Source organism: Enhydra lutris, unplaced genomic scaffold (genome assembly GCF_002288905.1).
Source record: "Enhydra lutris kenyoni isolate GAN:26980312 unplaced genomic scaffold, ASM228890v2 scaffoldscaffold85, whole genome shotgun sequence".
Classification (NCBI taxonomy): Eukaryota; Metazoa; Chordata; class Mammalia; order Carnivora; family Mustelidae; genus Enhydra; species Enhydra lutris.
In genome coordinates this window covers 648,927-668,924 of record NW_019154169.1, presented here as the reverse complement: position 1 = coordinate 668,924, position 19,998 = coordinate 648,927, and the positions used below count along the sequence as shown (strand labels likewise).

General features: G+C 49.8%; 1 protein-coding gene across 1 annotated transcript in view; it reads right to left on the bottom strand.

Moving 5' to 3' along the window:
• LOC111161537 (zinc finger protein 536) overlaps positions 1-19,429 on the bottom strand; it is a 309,236-nt gene extending 289,807 nt beyond the window's left edge. Inside the window, exon 1 of the mRNA XM_022525266.1 lies at positions 19,393-19,429. The gene's annotated coding sequence lies outside the window, so the exon portion shown is untranslated. The remainder of the gene's footprint in view (positions 1-19,392) is intronic.
• Positions 19,430-19,998: the final 569 nt, after the last annotated feature.

Genomic DNA, 19,998 nt, shown 5'->3' with positions numbered 1-19,998 from the left:
CCCAAAATCTTAATGTCAGCCCTGCTTTACCTCAGCCAGGCAAGTCTGGGGAAAGACACCATGAACCTGGGTGTGGGGCTCAGGATGGGGACCAGGCAAGTGGGAAAGAGTCCTGTTCTGCTGGAATTTAAAAAAAAAAAAAAAAAAAAAAAAGGCAAAGTGCTATTAACCTTTAACCTCGTCTGTTCCCAGGTGGACACTTGCTCACGTCACCAAATGCTAAACAATTTCATTCTTCCACTGTCCAAAAGTAAAACCAAATTGGATCAGCATGGTGACCCAGATGCTGTGTGTTTTTTGGGGAGGTGGGGGCGGGGACTTATTTTTCAATCAGATTTGAGGCAGATTAAAATAAAAACCTGAAGCTAAGTATTCATTCTCATTTTTCAGAAAGACAACATGAAGCTTTGCCCAAAGAATCTGAAAGTTACTTTAGAGACAGGAGGGGTGTTTCTGATCTGCTTGTTTTTGTTTGGTTTGGTTGCCTTATAAAAATTGCTTTTGGTTCTAGTCAGATGCCGGGGTTGGGGGAGATGGACAGAGTCAAGCTGAAATGTAGGAAAAGTTTTAATAACTAGATGATCCTTATTTGAATGTGTAATACATTTAAAGGACTGGAAAATACAATTTCTGATGCCAAAATTATCTTGCAAAGGGCTCTGTTCTGTGTGAACAAGGGTACATGTGTGAGTGTGTGTGGGTGAATATATGTGTGTGTGTGCAAGTGTCCTGTGCTGGGAGGCCAAACATACACACACACACAAAGTAAACTAAATGACTCTGCGAACAGGGAAATCGAAATGGAACCATTCTCGCTTTTCAAGCCAAAGTCCATCAGGTAAAAACTCAAGCAGCTTTTGGCCACGGAATCCAGCTCCTATGGCGACAACACGGAAGCTTCTTCTCCTGTCTCCAAAGCTGGCATCAGGAAGCACCCAGGGCCATGTCCCGGCACCACCGGAGGCGGGGGGGGGGGGGGGGGGGGGGGGCTCCTGGCCAGCCACACATGCGCAGTGAGGTCGCAGAGCCAGGGCCTTTGAGTCCTGCCCCTGAAGGCCAGAGCTCCCGCTCCCAGCCACGAGCTGCCTCTGCTCTCTGGTGCTAACTAACCCTCCTCCCTCAAATGACGAGTCAGAGAGGCCCTGCAGAGAGGCCACCTTCAGATCCTGCTTCAGCCTCAGTATCTACAGCTCTGAAATGGGAAGAACACACCCTTCTCCAAGTGCACACTATATGCTTGAAGGACCGCGACTCACGTGGAGAATACAGGTGCTAAACAATGGGAAAGTTCACTGAGATTCCTTTTCCTTATGAATTAGCTGCCCCTCCCTGCCTCCCTCCAAGGAAACATGAGCAATAGATTCTGGCCCACGATGCTGAAGATTCTATGCATTAAAAAAAAAAAAAAAAAAAATACTGTGAAGAGGAAGAACTGAGGTTTTCATTTGACCCTCTTGGGGCCATGTGCCTTTTACAGGCTCCTGCTTGCTGGTCTCTGGGCTCCCCCCACCCCCAAGCCCCAGATCCCCTCCTGCAAACACAGAGCAGGGAGACAGATGCGGTGATACTGGATTACATCACTGGATAGCATGTGGCATTGAGGGGAGAAAAAAATAAGAAAAGACAAATGACATTTTGCTGCTATAGTGTGCTATTTTAGTGGTGATGGCTTGACTTTTGGCCCAAACGCATATGCCAATGGCAAGGCTAACTCCAGGGACTCACAAAAAAGAATGTGTGTTCACAGCTGTACTGTACACCAATACAGATTACATGTTTTCAGTGTTGCGGCCACAACAGAATGCTAATTAACATACTGGAGTGATGAGAGCGGCTGCAAGGGCCTTATTGTTCCATTATTTCATGAAGCCCAGCTGCCTTTGTTTATGTCACTTATCCTCTCGTGCCACAGGTTTTTACTCCAAAAATACTATCCCAATACAACGTTAATATTTAAAAAACAAAGAGGTGGCAGATTGTCATTTTTGTGTCAGTCTCAAACTGCAAAACTGTTAAGCTGTTCTGGTTCGGTATTTAGAAATAATTTAACAGCCATATTCAGACACGGCCTGCATTCTAACATAATGGCTGAATACTTGAACCAAGCAAATGCATAACTATCCTGACATCACTTATGAGATTTAGATTGGTCAGTTAATGGAAGTCTTTACCAGAATCAATACCATAACAGCTTCTTGAAATGAACGTGATTTTTTACACGGAGCGCCGCGAACAATAACTACAGAAATATACTACCTTTGTGCCCAGCACGAAGAAACGAAGATGCAAAATTAAACAGCAATTACATTTTTGCAAACTAATATTGCAGTCGATTATTAAAAACAAACACTTTCAAAAATAGGTACTTATCATTAAATAATTGGAGAGCATTAATACCCCCCCTCCGCACCTGATTAATCATTTTTTTACACTTTTTAATAGCTGTTTCACCTACTGGCTACATTATCAGGTTGCTATTAAGTATTGATATCGATGATTGATGTAATAATGATTAAATAAAAAGCCATATTTAGAGCCTGGTTTTTTGTTTTGTTTTATTTTCGTGTTTTTTGGGTAAATTTCTTTTCAGAATCCTCATTCAAACGAATACTGTCTGCTGACTAAATTAGTTTTTTTTTTTTTCCTTTTGCCTGGATTGTGCATAAAAGTGACATTCTATAAAATACAGGTTTCCTCAAATAGTGTTCCACCAGCAATCTATACATACTACAGTAATTTGCAATCACGGTCAGGGAAAGCTGTTGGCTCAAGCCCAAAATGTTTATGGTGCATTTTGCTTCCCCAAAGAACGAAAACACCCTGGAGTTTTATTTCAGATTTCCCTAAATGCGCCTTTATTGACACCAGGTACAATAGTTGGGGAAATACGTAATACCCCAGCCCAGACGCCATTCAACCAGAGTCATAAATTAAGTTAGAAAAGGTCTCCCCTAAAATGTATAGCACTCCACTAATCAAAGCCACACTGTTGCTCAAGAATGCGAAATCTTCCCAACAGCCAATTGAGTGAACAAGCTATAGTTGCTTTTTAACGAGTTAAACTGGTAATCTCAGATAAATGGAGAACTGCTTGAAGTGTCTGTCTTCTATAAGGCAGTAATGAGAGGATTTAGAGCATTCTGTGTCCCAAACTGCGTATAACCGAGAGAATGCCACAGGTGTGTCCCTATCTGCGACAGAGTGCTTCCTCAGCTATGGCCATCCCCCACTGTGGACACAACATAGATTTTTTTTAATTGGATCCAGGAGCTAGCTAAATTATCCAACTGCTCTGTGCTTAAGCCCCCAGCTAGCTTATATACCAATAATAATAAACTTTCCATAATAGCAGCTCAGCCTATGACTGTTTTTTTTTTTTCTCTTAACCTAAAAGCGCAAGCACTTTATTCTGATTACAGCCAGTGAAGAAACTCCTGAATTGGTTTCGGTTACCTTCTAAAAAAAAAAAAAAAGAAAGAAAGAAAAAAAAAATTGACCAAGAATTACAGAGGGGATACAGGTAAATAATAATCAATTATGCTCACGCATATTTTCAGAGGAAAACCTGCTTATCTTCTGGTACTGGGAGACAATACGCTATCATATCCCATCCCTCTGTAACTGGTGGGTGAATTTTCCTCCTTCTTTCCTATTGTTTGTTTACCAGGTCAAAGCCACAGCCAGCCACAACCGCAGCCCGGACCATGATAGCAGCATGGGCTGCAGGGTGGGTGGGGGGAGGTTGTGATGTCTGCACCATCACAATGGGTCAGACTCCATTCCATACAGCTTCTGTTGGACCCTCCACGTCGAATGCCTTCATGTTTCGTTTGCAAAAATAAAACAGGCGCCCTGTGCTGCCGTTGTGAGCATCCGAAAAGTGTTAAATTTATAAATAAAGAGATCAAAATCCTTTAGTGGGCAGAAATAACATCTTCACACAAAATACTCGGTTCCACCATTTGGACATATTTTTAACAATCCCACTTAAACTTGGCGAAAACTCTATTGAAAATTTAACCTTGTGCTCTTGAAGCCGAAACTGATAAAACTTAATAGCAACGAGGCACTACAACACTAATAAACTCATTATAGATCACATAAATGGGACGTCTCGTGGCTGCCAGACAGCACACAGAAGCCGGCGGCTTCGGCTGCACAAAGCAAAGGCAAGCAAGGTGGTACGGATGTCTGTGCGGACAGTTGGAGGGAGAGGCTATGCTAACACTTCACAGTAAGTTTGCTAAATTTACTTGATCAGGCAGTTCATTTAGAAATTCCAGGCGCTAATTATAGGTGAATGCAGACAAGCTGATATGGAAGAATGAGTTTTCCTGAGGCCTGAGAGCCATGTCAGGGCCCACTCTTCAAGAACGGATTCTGAGTCCTCGAAACTCTGACCATTTGACCACCTTCACTTCAACCAGCTCCCTCCTTGGTCCCCCGGTGGCTTCTCCCCAGCGGGACCCATGGAATCACCACCCCCCTCCCAGAATAGGCGAGCACCAGAGCCCCCACCTTGAAGCCTACTAGCCAAATACCAACACATGTGCTCACAGTTTGGCTCCTGGGGAGATTTGAGAGAATCAACTAAGAGTCACCAACTTACAAACGCTGACGGAGTTCCATATGGAAATTCGGATTTCTGACTTCCCCTGAGAAATCCCAACGCCTAGCAGCACCAGACCCACATTCCCGTGGACAACCAGCAGAGCACTCATTCATTCTCTGGGCAGTCACGAGCTCATCCGTGGACGGGGATGCTCTTGTCCCTGCAACATTAGAGTTTGGCAGCCCTAGTCTGTGCCATTTGGAGGAAAGGGAAACATGGTCAAGAGAGGCTTCTCCAAAGGAGAGCTGGAGGGTGAACTGGAAGCCCATGACTTCACGTTCCAGGCCCCAATACATGGCCCCCCCAAGGCAGCTCTGTCCCAATGCAAGTCCCTCTTTGCAGAGGATTAGGAAGTCCCACCTCTTCCCCACCATGGCGAGGAGAATCTATCAATCTTGGAGGCACGGAAGTAGGAGGCTGGGGTAGAGGAGCCAGCCATGAGGATCACACATCCAGAGACAAGGCAAATGGTGGGCAACTACCCACACGGGGAACCATGATTCTTAGTCGGGGGAGAGGGCACAATGCCGCTGGACCAGAAGGAGCGGTAGGAAGGACTAGGACAAAGGAAGGAAGTAGTAGACGACAGAGGTGGAGGTGGTAGGGGAGACCAGCAAATTGGGAGACTCCACACTTGGCCGGCACGCCCTATACTCAGCGGTGCCGGCGTCAGAGTCTGCTTTAGAGTTTACCTATCCCTGGTCCATTCTGGACTCTCGCCATCCGCCATGCAGCTGGTCCTGCCCTATGCGCATGTCCTGGGATCTGGTTAGAAGTGAGCAGTCTGGGCAACACCCCAGACCTCCTAAATCAAATACACATTAGAGGTGCAGATCCGTCCACCTGACAGAGAAAGGAGATGGGCCACTCTGGGTTCCTGCCTCCACGAGTCCCGGGCTGTGTCTGGCGTGGGGCTCACGAGTCTGAACTGCAGAGGAGTCCCAGGACAGGAGGCTGCGTTTCTAGCAGAGACACATTCCAAGTCCATCCACCTCGATGATGTTCTTCTAGACCATCAATAAATATGGCTTCAGTAGTCAGATGATATTTAATTAGCATTAAACTCTTTTATTTCATGTAAGTTAGAGCCTTGCCTGAGACACTTCATTTGGAAAGTAACCTGGCACTCAAGATTAAAATGAAATATTAGCATGTCAGCGGTAGCCTCCTTGTGGCGTGTTCCCCTTCCGCCCTCCAACCCTGCAGGGGAATAACCGGGCACTGTTCCCAAATTTCCCCCACACAAGGGACTTGACACGGTAGCTCCCGGAGGTGAGGGGTCGGACTTTCTTAGGTGGAAAAGGGGCTATTGCCCTAGGAAGTGAGAAATGGAAAAACTCGTCTTTGTCAAAGTTGGAAGGAAATTTTCCTCTCTCTGTCTGCATTTCCTCTCTGCACCTCAAAGCCGCCAAGGCCACCACTGCCTCCAAGCCTCGACGTAGGCTAGACCCCTGTCCAGGAGCTGCCCCCACCTCACAGGCTCTGACCTGCTCTTCAGAGGTCAGACTTCAAGGCACCTCCCCAGAGGAACCTTCCCTGACCTCTCAGTCTCAGCTAGGCCTGTCCTCTTTGCCTCACATCCCCCTCTTTCAATACCCTGCATGGCACGTATCCCCAGAGATCCTTTTCTGGTTTCTTCTTCTCTTTATTTGTTGTCTGCCTCTTCCAACTAGAATGACTGCAACACAAAAGCAGGGACTTTGTTTTGTTTTCTGCCATATTCCCAGGGCCTAAGACCGCGCCTGACTCATCAAGCAGGATAAAAGGAAGGAGGGAGGGAGGAAAATTAATAGATGATAGATTAGATCATAGATACACAGACAGATGATAGCTTCATAGGCACAGATGATGGAGAAATAGAAATGGAGGGTTGGGGGTGAATAGACAGATGATAGGAAATAGATGATGGATGGCTTGATGGATGGATAGAAGATAGACAATGGATGGATGGATGGATGGATGGATGGATGGATGAAGGGATGGATTGATGGATGGATGGATGGATGGATGGATGGATGGTTGGATGGATAGCTGGATGGATGGATGGATAGATGGATGGATGGTTGGATGGACAGACAGACAGATAGACTGATAGATAGCCAGCCAGCTTAAGTGATCAGGCACTTTGGCTGACACAGAAGAGCATGTTGCCTACTCTCAAGAATTTTGCAGTCTGGAAGGGAAGAGTCAGGAAGCATGGCCACTCTCAGCATTGTCAGATGTGACCAGAGTTAAGTGACAATTGGAGATCTTGAGGGCAGGATGTGAGATCAGAAGGACTCTTGCTCTGGGGATTGGAGAGACTGGCAAAAGGCTTCCCTAAGAGTGGGGGAGGCAATGGCTCCATGAAGGAATCTGAGGTAGGTCCTAAGAATCTGGCTGGACACAAATATTCCAAACAGGGCCACAGAGTGATTCCCAAAGGCTTGCCCACAGACCCCTCGGATGCAAGATGATTTCAGGTGACACACAGAAAAACTCCTTTAAAAAAATCAACACATATAATCATTTCAATATCTACTATGAAAAATATATAACCGACGCACCAAACCAGAGATTTCAGAGATATCATTATTTAGAACAAAGCTAAATATTATATTTAAATAAAAGAAATATGTCCTTCAAAAAAAAAATACATGAAGTTTACAAAGTCTACAAGCAGTTGTACTCGATATGGTAAAAAATCACAAAAGAGGGGCACCTGGGTGGCTCAGTCAGTCAAGTGTCTGACTCTTGATTTCAGCTCAGGTCACGATCTCAGAGCCCCACATCAGGCTGAGCCTACTTGTCTCTCTCCCTCTGCTCCTCCCCCTACTCGGGCTCTCTCTCATTTTCTCACTCTCAAATAAATAAAATCTTAAAAAAAAAAAGTTAATTGGGGTGCCTGGGTAGTTCAGTGGGTTAAAGCCTCTGCCTTCGGCTTAGGTCATGATCCCAGGGTCCTGGGATTGAGCCCCACATCGGGCTCTCTGCTCCACAGGGAGCCTGCTTCCTCCTCTCTCTCTCTCTCTGCCTGCCTCTCTGCCTACTTGTGATCTCTGTCTGTCAAATAAATAAATAAAATCTTAAAAAAAAAAAAAGTCAAACAAGAGAGGTATGAATGATGAAAGCATGTGGCTTAGACCCAAGGGGTCATTCTCGGTATAAATTCTGCCCCCCACTGCCCTGAAGGGCCTGAAAGGTCTCATCCACAGGCGGCCTTGCTCTGCTGGCTCTGGTCCCCAGCTGGGCTCTCAGGGGCAGATGTGACTTCACAGCCCATCCCTGGGGTTGGGGAAGAGGCAAGGATGTGTCCAAGCGCACCAGGCCCTCCCCGGGCATGCATCCCCACTCGGCCAAAGCTACATGGGAAGCAGGAAGTGCTCCAGGGAAGAAATCCACAGGGTGGTCCTGCCTCTTCCAGGAGCAGCCACAGGAGCAAATCCCTCCCCTTCTAAAGGAGAAGACAAGAGACAGAGGGAGGAAGAGACAAGAGAAAAACAGAGAGACAGAGAAAGGAGAAATGCTGACTAAAGTCCTTATCAGGAAGAAAAATTTTTAAATGCATGAACTCTATTTATACCCTGGATAAACAAGATCATTACGTGTTCGTTTCATAAGTTGAGCCTTGATTCCAAGATCACCAGTGGTCACAAATGTTTGGGTTTCACATAAGCATGTTGAAAAGCCGTGGGTCTTGACCCTCTGACCAGGAAGCTAAGCTTGGCCAACACTTTCACACTGTGATCAAGGCATAGAGCAGAGAGTTGAACAAACTAACATCTTATTCTTGAAATCGAGTATAAGCAGAAGAACTGATGAATCTGCTAATTGTTGCGTTGTTCACACCGGCTCCGGACGCGGGCACATGCCCCATGCAACCCAAAGTGTACCTTTTGTACACGTAGGCAAAGAAAACCGTGTAGGAGCCTGATGGATGCAAGTGTGGGGGTTTTGAAAAGCAATTATTTTTATTATTTTTTTAAAAGGCCAGCTCACTGTGGATAGCTCACGGCCCTGACCTGAGGACCGTGGCAAGCCGGGCACAGTCTGGACACCCCGAACCTAGCGCCATCCCTGTTCTACCCGTGTCCTTCTGAGGTCACTGTCACGTCCAACCACGAGAACAGGAACAACAACCAGGGCTGCATCAGGCTGACGGGTATATTCCTTTTCCCCAGCCCCACTTCTACCACCCAGGTCAGCTCGGATAGCGTAAACGGTCTTCAGGGCCCATTTCTGGGATACCCCACAAAATTCCCTGACCTGACATGCAGCCTCTCTCACCAGCAGGCCCTCCCCACACCTCCACTCTTGCTAACTTATACCCTAAGTTCCAACATAACAGAGTTAGCTGTCATTCCCCAACACCAATCCCGTCCCCAGTCTGTCCCCAGTTTCTCCTGGTACTGCCTCTGCCCGGAATGGCGCTCAGCACTCCCCTTCCCCCCACCCCTGCCCCAGCCACAAAATTCCTGTCTTGGGCAAGAAAACTCCTCTCTGACCTTCCCCTCATCTCTGTTTCTGACAATCTTCTGGGGCCCCAAGGCCCAGCTCCAACACCGGCTCTCCCTAAAGCCCTTCCTGAGCCTCCCAGGGGGTGTGACTTCTCTCTTCTGAAAAAGGCCTGCTGTGCTGAGCCCGGAGCACACACGCAGCAGTTAGGAGCCCCTTTCCTTAGCAGTCGACATCTTACATTGCTTTTACTTAGGGATCGCTCCCCCCTCCAGTTGGAATCCGTGGCTCTCTGGTTAATCTTGGAGGTGGCACTGGTCATGTTCTCATTGTGATATGGCTTTCTGGGTATCTTTCCCCCCTGTGTCTGTCCCCTTCCTTGCTCCAGAGGGTAGCCCATGTCTGTTGGTTCAAACTATACGGAAGAATGACGTGCCTTATTCTCCTGTACACAGATCCTTCTAGGCTCCATGTCAGTGAATGTTGGGGCACCAGGCTGATTTGCAGCCTGGTGATCGCTACCTCCTGGGCGGGCAGCATTCTCGAGGCCTTCAAGGTTTAGAACCTAACTGACTATGCTGTTCCCCATGCAAACTTCACAGAAAATCTGGACTGGGGGGACAAGATGGGAAACACTATGTGTCCTCTCCTGTCCACCTGGAATTCTAGGGGCTTGACCTAACTCATCGGAGAGTAGGTGGGTCCTTGTAGCACAAAATCAGATTCAAAGTCTTCAGCTGATGTCAGCTCTCAATTTCTCTCCGACTCTAAAATAATAACCAGTAGTAGTCCAACAGGCTGTTTTGAGGGGAATAAAAGCATAAATTGGCCTTAGCCTTGAAGCAAAACCTCAAATACAGAACCTTCTTTAAAATCTTGTTTCAGGGACGCCTGGGGGCTCAGTTGTTAAGCATCTGCCTTTGGCTCATGTCATGCTCTCAGGGTCCTGGGATCGAACCCCGTATCAGGCTACCTGCTCAGTGGGAAGCCTGCTTCTCCCTCTCCCACTCCCCCTGCTTGTGTTCCCTCTCTCGCTGTGTCTCTCTCTGTCAAATAAATAAATAAAATCTTTAAAAAAATTTTTTAAAAATAAAACTGCCTTTCAACTGTTGTCAAAGCAGAAGGGCACAGTGGTCCTGGGCCTCTCTCTGTATTCTTCTTCATGGCTCTAGACCCTTTGAGCCCAACTTCCTGAGCTGAGGCAGACGCGACAACCATCTCAGACTGCAAGAAACCCATCACTTGCCAACCACTCCTGGTAGTCTGTCTGACTGTCTGTCTGTCTGTCTCTCTCACACACGCATAAGTACCAGGGAAGGCCTGAGATAAAAGGAAAGTCAAGATACTTTTCTCCCCGTCTTTTCTCGCCCACCTGGCCCATTACCAGACCCATCAAGACCACCTGGGTCAGCGAAAGGGAAAAGCCATCCTGTCCTTATCTAACGGACAGCGCACCAGCATGCACACAGATCTGTTTCCCACATAAAGTTAAAAGCTTTGTGTCCACTTTACTTTCTGTGCATCATCTTCCTTTTTCATTTTAATTAGCATGCCTGAAACAAAAGACAATGATTTCAAAATATACTAGCAGTGCTGCAAAACCATCCAAAATAGAGTTGTTCTTGCCTTTCTCACCTCTTACAGAAGTAGGAGGGGAAGACAGTGATGGGATGCTTGGGACCACGGAGAGGAAAAGCATCTCCACTGAGTTTTCCCTCAGTGCCCAGAGAGGGAGGGAGAAGCGGGGTTCTAGAATGTTCTAGAAGGGTTAGGCCTGGTGAAGGAAAACCCCCAAGTGATAGAATCATCCCGGAAGTAGCTGGGACAAGACGGACACGGCTGGCCCACCTTGGCCCTATGTCCACAGGCCTGGAACCAGGAGCAGCAGAACAGCAGGGAAGCAGCTAAAATGTCTGCCTATGGGCAAAGGATCCAGTCCTAACTGCCATCCCTCTGCTTCTCTGGCAGCCAATCCTGATGCTCCCGGCAGAGTGGCCTCCCGGAGAGCCAGCCCGTGTTGAGTGGTCCCCAGCAGATTGTCTTTACAAGAGCAGGTTCTCATCCCCATCCGCTCACCAGGAAACCCACCTGCTTCATCCCTAAGACTGGCACACCTCTGCTCCTTGTATAGTGGGAGCTGGAAGAGTCAAAGGGACAGTTGGCCCGAGGCTCTGGAAGAACAGGGCCCTGACAGTGTGACAGCTCACACACTCAGGATAAACTTTGGTCATCAGGAGACCAGGCCACACGTGGGTCATGGTGAAGTTGGTATGTATGTATGTATGTATGTATTTATTTATTTATTTTTAGCCAAGATGCAACCCAGATCCCTCTTATCACATTCAATAGCTGCCCATACCACACTGTGAGGGAAGGACAGACATCCACACCAGGCAGAAGTGAGGTACCACGGGTGAATGTGCCTCCTTTTTTTTTAAATTTTGTGGTGTCTATTTGCAAAGCTGACCTAATGCACAGCCTCACAGCTCTCAACCTCTGAAGGGCCAAGAGGGACACAGGAGCCTTTGTCTAGTGGCAAACAAAGCCAAAGTCATGGCGGAGTGGCCCCAAAAGTGACGTGGGACGCTGGTCCTGCCCGTGAGGACGCCGGCCCTACCAGGCCACTTGCTGGGACAGATGCCCGGGGACGTGGCAGAAGGAAACACATGTCCAGCCTCAACCCCACGTCCTGCCCCCCTCAGAGCAGCTGGTCCCAAACCCAGGGAGAGGTGGCATTTCCCTGCCCTGCCAGCTCGCACAAAGAGGAACATCTCCAAAAAGAAAGATCCAGTGCTCATTTTTGACACCTGAATTGTAGCTGGTCACTCAGACTTCTCCGGTCCTCTCCCCTGACTCCCTCACTCCGAAGTGACCCCCCCCCCAAGAAAGGTCTTTCAATGATAACCTGGTTGCAAAGCAGAAAGAGCCCATTATTAGCTCCATAAATGAATCCAGCGCCATTAAAGGGAAAGAATGTGACACGAAGCTTTTGTTTCCAGAAATAAAAAAAAGAAAAGCCAAAGGGAAAAAAAGGAAGAAGGAAGGAAGGAAGGGAGAGGAGAGGAGAGGAGAGGAGAGGAGAGGTGAGGAGAGCAGAGGAGAGGGGAGGAGAAGCCGCCCCAGCCGCAGAACCGTGTGGAAGGAGAAAGCAGCACCCAGATGGGGGGGGGGGGGGCGCTGGCTCGGGCTGGTGCTGGGTGGCAAGAAGGGTTAAATTTATGTTCCATTACAAGTCCCCTTTTTTTTGGTTTCATCTTCTCAGTAAAACACATAACTTAAAATGAAATCAAATATTAAAAATGACAGACTCTATAAGTGCTGTGAGTAACTCCAGGTCACGGAGGGAGGGAAGAGCCGGCAAGTTGTCAGGCACTATCTGTCAGAGTGAATTAGAAACAATCAACAGACACTGAAGGGGAAGGTGATTGTTATTAGGCAGCGGGGCTGGGATCGGGCTGCCCAGATGTGGTCGTGCATATCAAGGACAGGAAGCAGCAGTTTAATTCAGGAAGCCCTGGCGAACAGGGCAGCCGAGAGGAGAAAAGTCCTTTGTCGCTAATAAGCTGGAAGTTACTTTGATAACAGCAGGGTTAGACTTGAGAATAAAACACATTTCTTTCACTACCACACACCATTAATATCACAGAAATGCGGGTGGAAGAGCCGCTGGGCGAGCATGGGATTAGCCGACAGCTCGCCTTGCCCTGAGGCCTGGGAGGCCCCACCTGGACCGGAGCCTCCCCCACCTGGACCAGGAACTCCCCCACCTGGACCGCAGCCTCCCCCACCTGGACCCAAGCCTCCCCCACCCAGCCCGGGACCTCCCCGACCTGGCCCGGGGCCTCTGCTCCTTCCGGGGCCAGGCTCCTCCTGACCAGGTCGGCCCCCCCAGAAATGTCTTCTGACCAAAAAAAGAATAAAGATAGTATGTCACAATTTCCCCGGGTCAGGCCCTCCCATCTCTGTAGCCTGTGGGGAAGGTTCGAGCCCGGTAAACAGCCTCCATATAATGAAGTCCATGTATGCAGCAACGAAAAACAATTTTATATGCAGACAAGGCCCGATTTCATAAGAAATTACTTATGCAGGCGTTCTGCAATTATCCTGTGATACTTTCAGGCAACAGTCTGACAGCAGTTGTGCAAACAATAAAGGGATTACAGAAATAAAAACAAATAATATTACACACACAGAAACTCCATGTTGCATGTGGACGGATGAAGGGAGCCTGGCAGGGGCCAACAGGAAGTGAAGCCGGAGACGGGCACAGCCTCTTCCCAAGCCCTGAGACCATGGGGAAGCTGACGCCCCAGCAGCCTGACGGGAGCCCAGCAGCTGTGGGGAGAGTCTGCCCCTCTCAGCAGACGGCTTGCCTCTCAAGGAGCGAAGGACGTAGGTCCCACGGGCGGAAGGGGCACAGTCACGGTACAAGGAAGGGACGAGCAATGGGCGGGCTGGGCAGCCTGGCCATTTTCTCTCACACCAGGTGGCCTCCCGGGACAGAAAGCATCTTGTCCTTCCACCACATTCCAGGATCAACCCTTAACCAGTTGCAGGCCAGAGCCTCCGGTCAACTTGGTGCCGAGTCAGGACTGCCTCTCCCCAAACAGAAGGGAGCCGACGGGGTGTGTCAGCCCCAGACAAGGACCTGTCAAGACTCGGGAGGCCGGGAGCATTCACCTTCGATGAGTAGGAGGAAGGGAGGGTGGTTCTGTCACGTGCTCCTGGAGGGCAGGAATCGAACTCACCCATCACCGTGTCCCCCTATGAGATGTGGTTGGGCACCCTATAACTCAGGGGTCGGGGGGACCCGGTGAGATGGGACGCAGAGAGGCTTGCAAGGGGCATCCTGACCATGCTTCCCAGAAAATGGGTACATTCTCCTCTCCTCTAGGCACCAAACAGCCCTATGCAGCCAGGAGCTGCTGCCCCAGACCTTCTTGTGGGAAGACGACACGGGAACACAGAGAGGACTGAGGACCTGCCGGTGCTGGGTCCCATGTGCAGAACCCGCCCAGAGCCCGGACTGTCCTGTGGGCAGCCCCCAGGGCGTGGGGGTGGGGGTAGTGCAGGCCACGCTTCTGAGCACCCACGGTGTCGGGTGCCGAGTGTGGGCCTCACAGAGCACGGGCTGAGCTCGGCCCAGTCTATAGACCCTGGCATTCGCAGAAAGGCTTTTTAAAACTTAAATTAGTTGCTAGCCTGAAAGAAAAAGAAAAAGAGGGGCGCCTGGGTGGCTCAGTGGGTTAAAGCCTCTGCCTTCGGCTCAGGTCATGGTCCCAGGGTCCAGGGATCAGGGCCCCACATCGGGCTCTCTGCTTGGTGGGGAGCCTGCCTCCTCCTCTCTCTATGCCTGCCTCTCTGCCTACTTGTGATCTGTCAGATAAATAAATAAATTTTTAAAAATCTTAGAAAAGAGAAAAGAAAAAAGAAGAGAGAACTGGATTTTTTTTTTTTTTTTAAAACGTCTTTCCTTAAAAACTATGAAGGCCTGGAAAAAGGTCTGCCCAGGGCCACAGGTGGCTGCAGTGAGGAGAGCTGAGGGGGTGTTTTCCATAGGGTCTGCTCTCCCCAGCCATCTCTGTCCACACCCAGCCTCTGCATTTCCCACCTAGACCCTGCCTGCATTTGGGTTTATGACAACGCTTACAGAGAGCTGAGGCCTGTCCAGGACACCCATTAAAAGGTCGGGCCAAGGCCTCCCTAGGTGTCCCCATCCTCAAGAACTCACTCTGGGGCAGAGCCCGAGCCCTCCGCTAGCTGAGCTGACTTCAGCACTGATGATTGTTGTTCAAAACCCTCGGGGTTCTGTAGCCCCAAAATGGGCTAATCTGAATACCCAAGGGGCAGCCCTCAGCCACCTGCGCACGTATCAGGACCCCTTGGCCAGAGCCCGGCCTCCCTGTGTCCTGAATACGTCAAACCCAGGGTGGGCCTCAGGCCTGGCAATCCTCGTGTTCCAGGAAATCTGGAGAGCAGTGTGGATTTGGTACACGTGGACTGAGTTTGCCTAAAGCCAGGTGCAACAGATTCTAATGGTTACAAACTGCAGGGGTGAGAGGCTCTCCATCAGTGCCCCCAGATGCCTGCTGACCTCTCCGGCTACCAGGAGCTGCTCTAGGTGCTGTGGGAGCAGCGGGACAGACAAGACAGACTCAGTCCCTGCCATGGCCTCCAGCGGCTCTAGGAGCAGCCCCCATGCTGCCCACAGCAGCCCGGGGTAGGCACAAACATGCCTTGGGCCTTGGTCTAAGTTTATAAACTTATAAAATAAAGGTTGCTTTGATGGCAAAAGTTTCTGCTAGACCTGGGGTTCTAGAATCACCAAGAATTTTTACTCTGGATCTTGGTCTGCCTGTTCCTGGACAGAACCAGTAGGGTATGGGAGGTACAGGCGCCTCCCAGAGGCCCACAAGGCCTCAGCAACACCCCCCTTCCAGCCTTCTACCTGCAATTCTGCCCACGCCCACAGCTGGGGGGCACAGGAAACTCCAGATGAGCAGCCGGGAGGCACTACCATGAATCACAATGTTGTCCCTGAGGGCAGGGCCCCAAGGGCAGCTAGCTCCCTTTCCTGCATCCACAGAGCCTACAGTCCGTAACTCCCAGCTTTAGACAAGTCACCAGGACATCCCTCTAGCAGAAAATAAAGGCACAACGAACAAGAGTGGGTTCATGTCACTTACAGAATTTTGGGCACCTAGGAGCATCCCGACACCTGGGAAGGTGAGCTTCTCAAGACACAGCTCTGGTCACAAGCAACACAGACATAAAACAAAGCCAGCACTCCTCACCATGGCCTACAAAGTCATGTCCAATGCAAGCCCTCTAACCCCATACCCTCTCCCCAGAGCTCATGGTTCTCTAGCCTCACCAGCCTATAATCTGACTCTCAGATATGCCAAATTCTCCCCCACCACAGGGCCTTTGCACTTGCCATTCCCTCTGTGGGGAATGCTCTTCCTTCAGCCCATCACCTGGCCGGTTCCTCCATGTCCTTCAGCCCTCTCACTTCCAAGGTGCCCCTCTCAAGTAGAGCTCTCCCGCTCCCTCTTTCCCACCCCAGACCTTCTTCATGGCACTTTATCATTATCTGACTTCTGCTTATCCACTGCTGCCTTGTTCATGGCTCCTAGCTACACAATAGAAGCTCTTTAAGGAGCTTGGCTAAGGTCGTAACCTGGCTGCTTCATGGCCAAGGGATCAGGCTCCAAGATCAGGAAGAAGCCTGCTCAAACCTTGGCTTTACCATCCATCAGCTGTGTGACATGAGGGAGGCCACTTAACTTCTCTGACCTCAGCTTCCACACCTAGAAAATGGGACGAATATCAGCAGCTACCTGCTAGGCACAGGGTGACAATGAAGATAATCCCAAGACACTCTGGGGCCAGAACCAGCCCCACCCCTCCTGTTCTCCAGAGTCAGAATTATCTCTGATTTTCATTTTCTCTTGGGCGACGCAGCTGTCATGAGACCTCACCTTCCTACCTCATTCAGCTGCTACAGAGGCGTTGGCGGGGATCTTGATCTTTACCTCCATGAGCCTGGAGATCTCCTGGTGAAGATCAAATACGACGCAAAGCCCCACACACATATGCAGGGCTTATCATCATTATCACACAGAAATTACAATTATTCACTCCCTCCTCTGTGCTCCCAGAGTGCCGCTACCACAGCATTTAACTGAAGTAATTACTGCTGCGGGAGGGCTGTTGACTCACACGGCTGTGCCAGGACAACGAGGCCGCTTCGGGACAGCCCAAGCCACTGGAGGAGGGCCAGCGCCCTAGTCCTGGGCCCTGCCCCCGCCGCCTGGCAAGGCAAGGGCCGGGGCCTGCCGCATATGTCAGAGGTAGGGTAAGGTCCTGTGGCCTCTGCGATCCACTGTCCTCCACACGCCCTGGGGTCTTTCTGTAGGATGACGCCGAGGAGGGCTGGGTGGCCCCAGCTCCTGGCTCTGCCTCCGATCCTCCCTGGGGCTTCTCGGGAAACCCATGCTGTGGTGGGCTAGTAAATCGTTCTCCGATGTGTGTGACAGGTTCGGTTACTGACGGGTCACTTAAGGTTTCTGTGCAATGGCGCTTGGTGGGGACTGTCGGGTTGTCCCAAAGCTGCCCTTGTACAGCATTTCACAGAACATTTTGAAGGTCAAGGGTCCATTTAGAAAGATGGGGAGGGCATCGGTGGAGAGGACAGAAGCAAGGGTCCCGACAGGTCCCTTCAGGAGTCCAGAAGTGGCCCAGCCAACACGTCACAGCTCCAGGCTACTCCGAGAGAGAGTCCAACTCCAGGGCCCAAGGGTCCCAGGTGCTGAGGTGGGAAGTCAGGACAGAGGAGCTGGTCTGGAAGACCTGTCACCCTTCCTGGTCTCCAGGGCCCAGAATTTGCTCTTGAATATAAGGTGGAAAATCCTACTTCCGGTGCACAGGACCTTGAAGTCATTCCAAGATTTACCTTTTCCATGAGAGAAGAGGTCCCTGCCTTCTCACGGCCAATCCCAAGAACATCGTAACATTGTTCCTTATCTTCTAAGAGGCACAGAGCACACCCAGATGATTAGTTCTTTTAAAATACAGGCTTCCCAGGCAGAAAGCCTGGTGAGGCTGGTGTGTGGCCTACTCTCCAGAGCCTGAGAAACCACCCGAAGAAGGTCTGGGTCCATTCACACGAGAAATCAAGTCAATCCAGCGCCTCCCCCTCAGTCCCCCCTACCTGGTCAGACACGGTGGCTCAGGACTCTCTCTACTTCCCTGTCCAAGGCGGGTCAAGGGAAATGGCCAGCACCTTGCAGTGCTTCCTCTCCCACTCAAGAAGTACAGAGCATGGAAAGTTCCAGAAGAAGCTGGTGCACAGGCTCACCCCCCCCACACACACCCCGGGGAAAGCCAGCCTCGCCCGTCTGCCTGACCTGAGGCCCTTGGCAGTGATGCTCCACGGGGCTCGCAGAAACTGTGAGCATCCACGCGGCAGAATTCCTACCATCAATGTAGCAGCTAAATATTGTAAGACTCCTAACTCCCCCATCTGTGTTTTGCCTCCCAAGAGGGAAAATAGTCTTCACAGACATTCCCTTATCTGGCAGGCAAATTCTAAACCTTACTGGCAATCACAGGCTTGTTTTCCCAACCAAACAGCTATGGAACCAAAAATTGCTCTGCCTGTGATATGCTGAGGAGGGAACTAGCCAAACAGCTCAGTCTGGAAGCCCAGGGCCGGGAAGCCCTTGGGCTTCTCCATCTCTGCAGAAGGCCCCGTGCTCCGCAGACGTCCCCGCTGCCAGGGGAGGCCTGCCTGGCCGCTGAAGGAAGCCACAACGGCTGGTGTTCACTGCTCCTCGTTCTTCACACGGAACACACCCACCAAGAAGCTGACGGAAAACACTCACCACGGTGTGAAATCAACACTTTCTAACTCAAATAAAGGGGGCTAAAAAAGGGGGGGGGGGGGGAACTTCCAACCATTTTGCTGCAAATATTTTCTCCTACAAGATCATGCAAGGCAGGGGCACCACGGCGGCCTTGGGCCCTGCCACCGAGCATGCCTTGGCACCCCGCACCCTCACTTTCCAGTTTATGGTCTTTCCCTGCGTTCCACCTGGCCCTTCCCAGCCGTAATGCCGGAACCCCGTACCTGGGCGATGGCTAATAAACCGAATCTGATGATAACTGTAGGAGCCTAATTGATAGGGGCCTTTATCGACTGGCCTTGATGTCTATCTGAGGTTCTCAACAGCCAAGATTTAAATGTTTCATTTTATTTTTAACTTTCACTTTTCCACATTTCAGCAATGTCAGGCAAAGAGGTATGGTTTTACTATCAGAAAGAATCATGGTGCAGAATAATTTATGACTTTAGCTTGGGCTTTCAGAAAAGCTATTTCAAATCTTCACTTTGATTTGGTTGTATCAAAACTACTCAAAATAACAGCGGGCCCTTTCTCGGAACCAGAATATGTTAGCGGCACCTCAGGATTGTGAACTGAAACCTCAGATTCATCCCAGAAGAAAACTTGAGAAGGGAATTAAGCCACCGAGGGGAAAATCACCTTTTTTCCCTGATTCCTTTGTTCCCCCTCCCCACCCATCCCCAGACACGCCCAAACCACAAAGGAAGGTCTCCCCACAACCCCCTGGGGAAAAGTCCCACCAGCCACCACTCCCCCAGAGCTTCCCAGCAGGTGGACTGATCCTACCTCCAGGGTGGCTGGGAGAGGCTGGGAGGAATCCCCGGGCCAAGAGGAGAAAGCGAAGGGCCCTTTGGTTGGGATTTGTGTTAGGTCAACTCGACAAAGCAGGAGGAAATGATGTGTGTCCAGGGCAAAGAGTTCTAATATCGTAAGACTTACCTTAGCAGCTTAACTGCATACTTGTCTTAAGGACTGTCAGTCTGGTAACAAAATACCCCAGAAAGGATGTAGCTGATCCAGGCACTGACAGATCGCCAGAGGGGCGTCCCGGTTCCCTATCACAAAAGGAAATAGAGAAAGAAATGATGTAAAGTGAAATGTAACAAATTCACCAAATCAGAGCAATATGCAGAGGTCAAGGAAATTCAACTGAAAAGGTTAAAGATGAAATCAAATCCGGTGTAGGAGAATGAAAATCTATCCCAAAGCAAGGCCACCGGTGACGTGCTGTAGACAAGAAGCTAAATACTGCGTAGCACTGGGATCTTTCATTTTCATCAGATCAATAAAAGCTTATATTTATCAGGATTCCAAGCAGCTGCCGCTTCTGACAACCTCCACTTTATTTTCCCACTCCTTGTGCTGTATCAGGGCAGGGAGGAGAGGAGAAGCAGCTTTTAATGCTATTTACACCTGAAGACACAATTCCATTAAGAGGTTCTGTTTTGTTAAAGAAACAGGGATTGATATGATTATATTGGCAGGAGCGCGGGAAGCCCCTTTGTTCCTCCCCCCCATGTTCTCCCCTTTGCAGTCCAGACCGGA